This window comes from Leptopilina heterotoma, unplaced genomic scaffold (assembly GCF_015476425.1).
Source record: "Leptopilina heterotoma isolate Lh14 unplaced genomic scaffold, ASM1547642v1 Lhet_103, whole genome shotgun sequence".
Lineage (NCBI taxonomy): Eukaryota > Metazoa > Arthropoda > Insecta > Hymenoptera > Figitidae > Leptopilina > Leptopilina heterotoma.
This window is the reverse complement of record NW_025110818.1, coordinates 926,285-933,830: the sequence shown is the minus strand read 5'-3', so window position 1 is coordinate 933,830 and position 7,546 is coordinate 926,285. Positions and strand designations below refer to the sequence as shown.

Below are 7,546 nucleotides of genomic sequence, written 5' to 3'. Positions count from 1 at the left end.
AGTTACATAGCTTTGTACACACACACACACATTCACTGTAAATAAAGTGTTGATGAAAGGAAAAAGTGATTATTTTCATGAATGTAAAAATGCGCAAATCTAATATATTTGATTGGCATATATGGAGAAAATACTTGGAATATTGTATGGTTTTCATATATAGAAAGAATTGAAATTTTTTTTCTTCTTTTTTTGAATTGAATTACTGAAAAGTCATTGCGGTTATTGTGCAATTTATTTATTTATTTCTTTTTTTTTCTCTATATATATTTAAGCGTTTATTATTGAGAAGCGATAGGCAATATAAAACGAATCTCATTACCATTCCTTCCGCGAAGTTCGTGAATATGAACGACCCGTTACTAAATATGAAAGGAAAACATTTCAGTCTCTTAAACGTGGAATTTTCATTTTTTCTATTTTCCCAAATGTCGATAAGAATTCCTCTTCACTTGTGAGAATATATAATTGATGATGACGAGTTAATATAAATTAAATATTTTTATCATTCACTCGAAAATATTTTATGCTATATTTGGACAGAAGTTTCTCTACGTATTAGCAGCATATGTGGATAATAACAATAATAATTGAAAAAATAATTTATAATAATTGAAAATAATAGTAATAATAAAAAATCAGTATACGTGTAAATAAATAAATAAAATATGTAAATAATAATAATAATTAAAAATAATAGTAAATTAATAACAATAGTAAAATTATTATTTATTTATTTACAACGCAAATTTACAATCTTTATAAATAAATAAAAATAAAACTCAATTCAGGCTTTAGGCTAAAAGATACTTTTTTCTATGTTGCGAACATTCAATTATTTTTATAAATAATTATATTTTCACAGGAATTCAAATTCATTTAAAAAACAATTATCAAAAGAAAATTGCAAAAAATCAATTATTAACAAAGATTTTTATAAAATTCTTTGCAAGAATTCATTTATTTTTAATAAATAACAAAATTCTTCTCAGGAATTCAATTATTTGTAATAAATAATAAAATTCTTCTCAGGGATTCAATTATTATAACAAAATCCTTCTCAGAAATTCAATTATGTGTATAAATAATAAAATTCTTCTCAGGAATTCAATTATTTTAAACAAATACTAAAATTTTTCTCAGGGATTCAATTATTATAACACAATCCTTCTCAGAAATTCAATTATGTGTAAAAATAATAAAATTCTTTTCAAGAATTCAATTATTATAAATAAATAACAAAATTTTTCTCAGGAATTCAATTATTTTAAATAACTGACAAAATTTTTTTCGGGAATTCAATTATTATAAATAAATAACAAAATTTTTCCCAGGAATTCAATTATTATAAATAAATAACAACATTTTTCTCAGGAATTCAATTATTTTAAATAAATGACAAAATTCTTCTCAGGAATTCAATTACTTTAAATAAATAACAAAATTCTTCTGAGGAATTCAATTATTTTAAACAAGTAACAAAATTTTTCTCAGGAATTCAATGATTTGTAATAAATAATAAAATTCTGCTCAGGAATTCAATTATTTTTAAAAAATAAATAAATAACAAAATTCTTCTCAGAAATTCAATTATTTGTAATAAATATTAAAATTCTTCTCAGGAATTCAATTATTTAAAATAAATAATAGAATTCTTCTCAGAAATTCTATTATTTGTAATAAATTATAAAATTTCTCTCAGTAATTCAATTATTTTTAATAAATAAAAAAATTCTGCTCATGAATTCAATTATTTTAAATAAATAACAAAATTCTTTTCAGGAATTCAATTATTTTCATAACTAATAAAACTCATCGCAGGATTTTTAATATTTTTAATACAATTTTAAATGAATTCCTCAAAAAATGCAATTATTCTTAAATATTTTATTAAAATTCTTCAAAATAATTGAATCATTCAAACAAATTTTGACTCAATTTGTTTATTAGAATTTAATAATTATTTTCAATACATTTTTTTTTAAATTTTTTGAAAGAATTTAATTATTTTCAAAAATTTTAATGAAATTCTTCGTAACAATTCAATTAATTTTCAATAAATTTTAATAAAATTCTTCTCGTAAAAATTTAATTAATTTCAAAAATTAGTCGAAATTCTATTATTTTCAATATCTACGATTTGAATTAAATATCCCAAAAGAATTAAATTATTTTAAAGAAATTATTGTAAAATACAAATAATTTTTAAACTTGTAATTTGAAATAAAATGATTAAAGTTTTGAATAATTTTATTTTAAAAATTTCAATAAAAAAAATGATTGAATTTTTGAAGAATTGCAGTTGTAATTTTGGGAAATAGTTAAATTTCAAAAATGCGTTACATTGAAATTATTTTAAATATATTTTAAGTCATGTGGAAAAATAAGTAGGAATTTAAATATTTATTTGAAAACAAATTTTTCTATTTTTGAATGTATTAATTTATAAATTTTGAAAAAATTGAGTCGTCTTTAATTTTAAAGAAAATAAAGAAAAATCATAATAAATAGAATAAAACATTAACCAATAAATACGAATTCTTTCTATGAATAATTATTTGTTCAATCATCTGATAGATAATTATAATAAATTAATTAATTATTATAATGAGGATATAATTGGTCAATGATAATAATAAAAATTAAAAAAATTAGAAACAATTTTTAATGAATAAATTAAATTTATGTGCGAAATGAACTTTTTATTGCTTATTTTCATATGACAGTTAGGCGTGTGTTTTAAGCGAAAGTATAAAAAATGAAGCAAGGTCAATTGCCCTGGAATTAATGAGTGTGATGATAATTAGGTACTTGTAAATGTCAAACGAAGGCACCATGTAAAAATACTTAAATTCAAATTTTTTTATTTATTTTGAAAAGTAGCTTTTTGCAAAGAAACTAAACGAAAAAAAAATTATATTATTGTCGATAACGAGCATGAGAAACAGTTACTGTTTAATTAAATGATATTAAATTGCTTAATTAAGTTATATTAATTATATTGTCAACTTTAATAATAACAATAATTAATTTCTTTACTTTAAAATTTTTAATTTTATTTCTTACTCAAATTTATGTAATTAAATTTAATTAATTTAATTAAGTTAATTAATTTGAGAAAATAATTTTTTGATTCTGCTTTTGAAAATTTAAAACATTGAGAAAAATGACAATTGGAAATGTTTTTTTGGAATTTCTAATTCCTTTTTTATAAAAATATAAATAAATATAAATATTTAGTAATATTTGGTAAACTAATTATTTAAAAAAATACAATAAATAACCAACGTTTATTAAAAAAATATCTAGATAAAATTATTCACTATTTTTTTGACGAAAAAAAAGATAAAATTCTGGTATGAAAATTCCATTCTGAATTCGATGCTATAAACAATTTGTTAATAACTTTGAAGAATTACCTTGTTCTTTAAATTAATTTCCCTTTTTTATCTAATGTTTAATTTTATTTTAATATATTTATTAACATTTGTTATGAATTATCTATTATATATTGTTATTATTATTAAATAAATTAATATTCCTTTCTTGTTTTAACTTTCAACGTTAATTTTGTTGTATAAGCAGATAAACACATTCACTGACACTTTACTTCACACATTTTTCAGAAAAAAAATTATTTTTTAAACTAAATAATTAACACTTGTTTATAACGTAATGTAATTCAGAGTAGGGAAAAAAATACAAATTCTATTCATTTGACTATATCATTAACCGGAAATGAGTTTGAGGAGATTTGAAATTGTAATGGAATACGAGAAAGTGCGAATTGAGAATGCAACCGATATATCGCACGGACATGCAGGTACTAATTATTGTTCACGTTTAGCCGCGGGTAAAGTGCGAATGAATGCAAACTTTTCAGTCTTCTCGAATCAGGCTCACTACTCCCATCACTTCATTTGCTTAAAGAAAAATGAACGAAAAAGGGAGAAAAAAATTTTTTATTTTATTTAGAACAAAACAAAATTATTCCTGCATTAATAATTTCGAGTTATTATTACTCTATAGGAAATAAATAATAATTTTCAAAAAAAATGTAAAAATTGAAAAATAAATTTTGAAAATTGAAAAAAGAAACGAAAAAAAAGCTTCGTTTATAATAAATATTTATTTTTGATTAATAACAAAGAAAAAGAAGTCAGTATGTATATATTTTTACTAATTTTTTTTATGTAAAATTGAATAATTTTCATTGAGTAATTCTAATATTTTTTCTAAAAAATTTTGTTGAAAATATTATAGAAAATTTTGGAGATTATTAATTTCAATAATGTTGAATTTTCAAAAAGAATAGAGACAAAAGTTAAATTCATATTCTAAGAAAAGGTTTAATGACCCCTAGGTATAGTTATAAAACTTGAAATGTTCTATCCATAATTGTAATTGTTTACTTCAACGACATTGAAAGTACGAAATTATTATTGAGCCCTTTCCCCACCTTTACTTTCCTTGCGGTCAATAGAGTTCCCCTTCTGTCAGTGTGAAATAATATTATACAAAACTAAAAACCAACCAACCAAGCATTATCTTACATTGACAGTACAGCAATAGGTAAATGAATAAATATTTCTCCAAGTAAATTTATATATTTTTGATATAGTTTAAATAAATTATAAAAATATCTCAAATAAATAAAATGTAATTTCATCTATTTTACAGAATACGCAAGAATTTTTCAAAGAGCAACCCATGTCCGGAGATGGAAATTGATGTTGATTAGCCTGGTCGTCCATAAAAGGAAGGGTAAGTAAAAAAAATAATTTTTTTAAATATTGTAATTAATGCACTACTTTAATTATTCTTTTATTCAATAATTTTTTTTAGTTTTTAAAAATTTTAAACAAAGAATTATTTTTTATAAATTATATTTTTAATTTTATTCCTATACTTTTATAAACTAAATTATTACTATTAATTTTACATAATGTATTTATTTGTACATAAGTCAAAGAATAATTATTTGTAACAATATTGATTACTAATTAACATTTAAATTAAAAATTAAGAAAAATTATTTAACAGAACAAAATAATAAATTAATGATAAAATAATAATAATAATATTAAATTTGAAAGAAGTTAACAAATTAATTCATTCATTCATTCATTTCCTTCAATTCAATAACAACAATAATTAATAAAAGTATTTAATTTGAATATATTGAATTCATAAAAAGAGAAAATGTGATTAGTTTTCGCAAATCATTTCTTTGCAACTCTAGATGTAGGAATTAAATAAAAAAATGTATACTTTTGTCTTATCTATAATGAAATAAAATTTATTGCAGAGACATTTTTCTGCTGGTCCATCATTGATATGAAACAGCTAGGAATCTACAAATCATAATTTCGCGAGTACATATTATTGCATGAAGATATCTTCGCACATTGTTAATAATGTTAGTTAAATTTAAAACAATTTGTAATGCAAATTATTTAGATAGGGATATTGAAACAAAAAATGTTTATATTAACTAGGAAATTACAAAAATAAGTTTATAGTTGTAAGCAAAATACAATAGTTTAAGCTCAAGAGGATTCAGCATCAACTTCATGGAAAAAGTCTTCTCATCAAGGATGAGGGGTAAGTCAACAAATTCAAATATTTTATTTTCCTCGGTAACATTTATTGAGTTTCATTAATGTCGACTACTGTACATTATTATAAACAATAATTATTCTTTATATTTTTTTCATAATCAATAACATTTTCTTGAGTCTATTAAACATTCCTAAACTTTTTAAACCCTTCTATATTGCTTTTAAACACATTTTTTCATTAAATTAAAAAAAATAAAACATTAGTGTCCACTACTGTACATTATTGTAAACGATAATTATTGTTTATATTTTTTCCTAATTTAGTAGCATTTTATGTGTTCCCAAAAAAATTGAGGACACTTCGTACCCTTCTACATTTTTTTAAAATGAGATCTTTCTCTTTAAATTCATAAAATTCGAAAATTAATGTCCACTACTGTACATTATTGTAAACAAAAATTATTCTTTATATTTTTTCCTGATACGGTGACATTTTCTGTGTTTCCAAAAAAATGTAGATTCCTTTGTAACCTTCTACATCTTTTAAAATAAAATTTTTCTTCTTAAAATCAAAAAATTCGGACATTAATATCGACTACTGTACATTATTATAAACAAAAATTCATACACTCAAAAAAAATGTTTTATTTAAATCTAAAAATCTAATAATTAATCTAATAATTAAAATTATTAGAAAAATACCACTAATTGAAAATAGTATTTAAAATTACAAAAATTCTAGCAATTTATTTTAATTATTTTTTTTATTCATTGCGTTTTTTTAATTCTTCTAATTGTGAATTATTTTATATATTATTTTTCTTTATTTCCATTACTACATTATTTAAAATATTTTAATTAATAATTTATTTACTTATTCAAAAGTTAAAAGATAAAAATCAATTTTTTTAATTATAACTTTTTTTATTTAATATTGATACATTATTTTAAATATTCTAATTAATAATTTATTTACTTATTCAAAAATTAAATAATAAAAAATGATTTTTTGTATAATGATTTTTTTATTTAACAATCCTTACTATTAGTTATCAATTATTTAGGAAATAAAAAACATTCTTTTTTAATAAAAATATTATATTAAATCTCATAATTATAATGTTAATTTTAGTAAAATTCTTTATAATAGCAATTTAAAATTTATTAAAAAAAAATATTTTCAATAAAAAATTATTAAATTTCCTATTTTTTAAAAATTAATGTCCACTGCTGTACCTTATTTCGAGCAGTAATTACCATTCACAATTTTTTTCATACTCAGAAATATTTAATGAGTTTGTAAAAAAATTATGGCTGTTTCCTAGCCAATAGATTTCTTTTAAATTAGATGTTTTCCTGAAATTTCTATTTTTCAGTTATTAATGTCCTTTCCCCCGTCTGCTTGGTAAATAATTTTCGTCTTCTATCAGAGTAGAATACAATATTTATTAGATTTATAATAATTGGAGCTACAATTTATTTGATTTTTTCATTAATATGTTTTAATCTATTTAATTATATATTGCTTCCTTGAATTAAACGTGTAGTTAGATGAAATAAATAATATTTTGTAGCTGTAATTAAAAAAATTTTAAACTTAGGAATTAATTTTAACAATTTATATACTTTTGTCTACGACTTAAATTTTTTTCACAGAGACATATTTTTTTGGAGTCATCGAAGAGAAGTCTACAACGAAACAAGAGTCGAAAGAAGACACCGTCACGTGATTGAAAAATGTTTTAAAAATCTTCGATATCTCATGAAGTATTTAGCTTTTATTGTATTAGGAAATATTATTACTTAGCTAGGGATTTTGAAACTAAAAAAATACAATTGTATTAGCTAGAAAATTATCAAAGTATGTAAGTAGTTTTAAGCAGAAAACAACATTTTTTATTCTTCAAGAGGATTCATCATCCGGCGTCAACTTTATCTCAACATTAAGGGGTAAGTCAAAAATAATATTTTATTATTCTTTATCT

The 7,546-nt window shown here is 20.4% G+C and overlaps 1 long non-coding RNA gene across 1 annotated transcript; it reads left to right on the top strand.

Annotated features, from left to right (window-relative positions):
- The first annotated feature begins 4,415 nt into the window (after positions 1-4,415).
- Positions 4,416-7,310, top strand: LOC122500977. Its single transcript, XR_006301529.1, has 4 exons — positions 4,416-4,572; positions 4,681-4,764; positions 5,309-5,604; positions 7,218-7,310. It is a non-coding gene; the product is annotated as an uncharacterized LOC122500977 (long non-coding RNA).
- Positions 7,311-7,546: the final 236 nt, after the last annotated feature.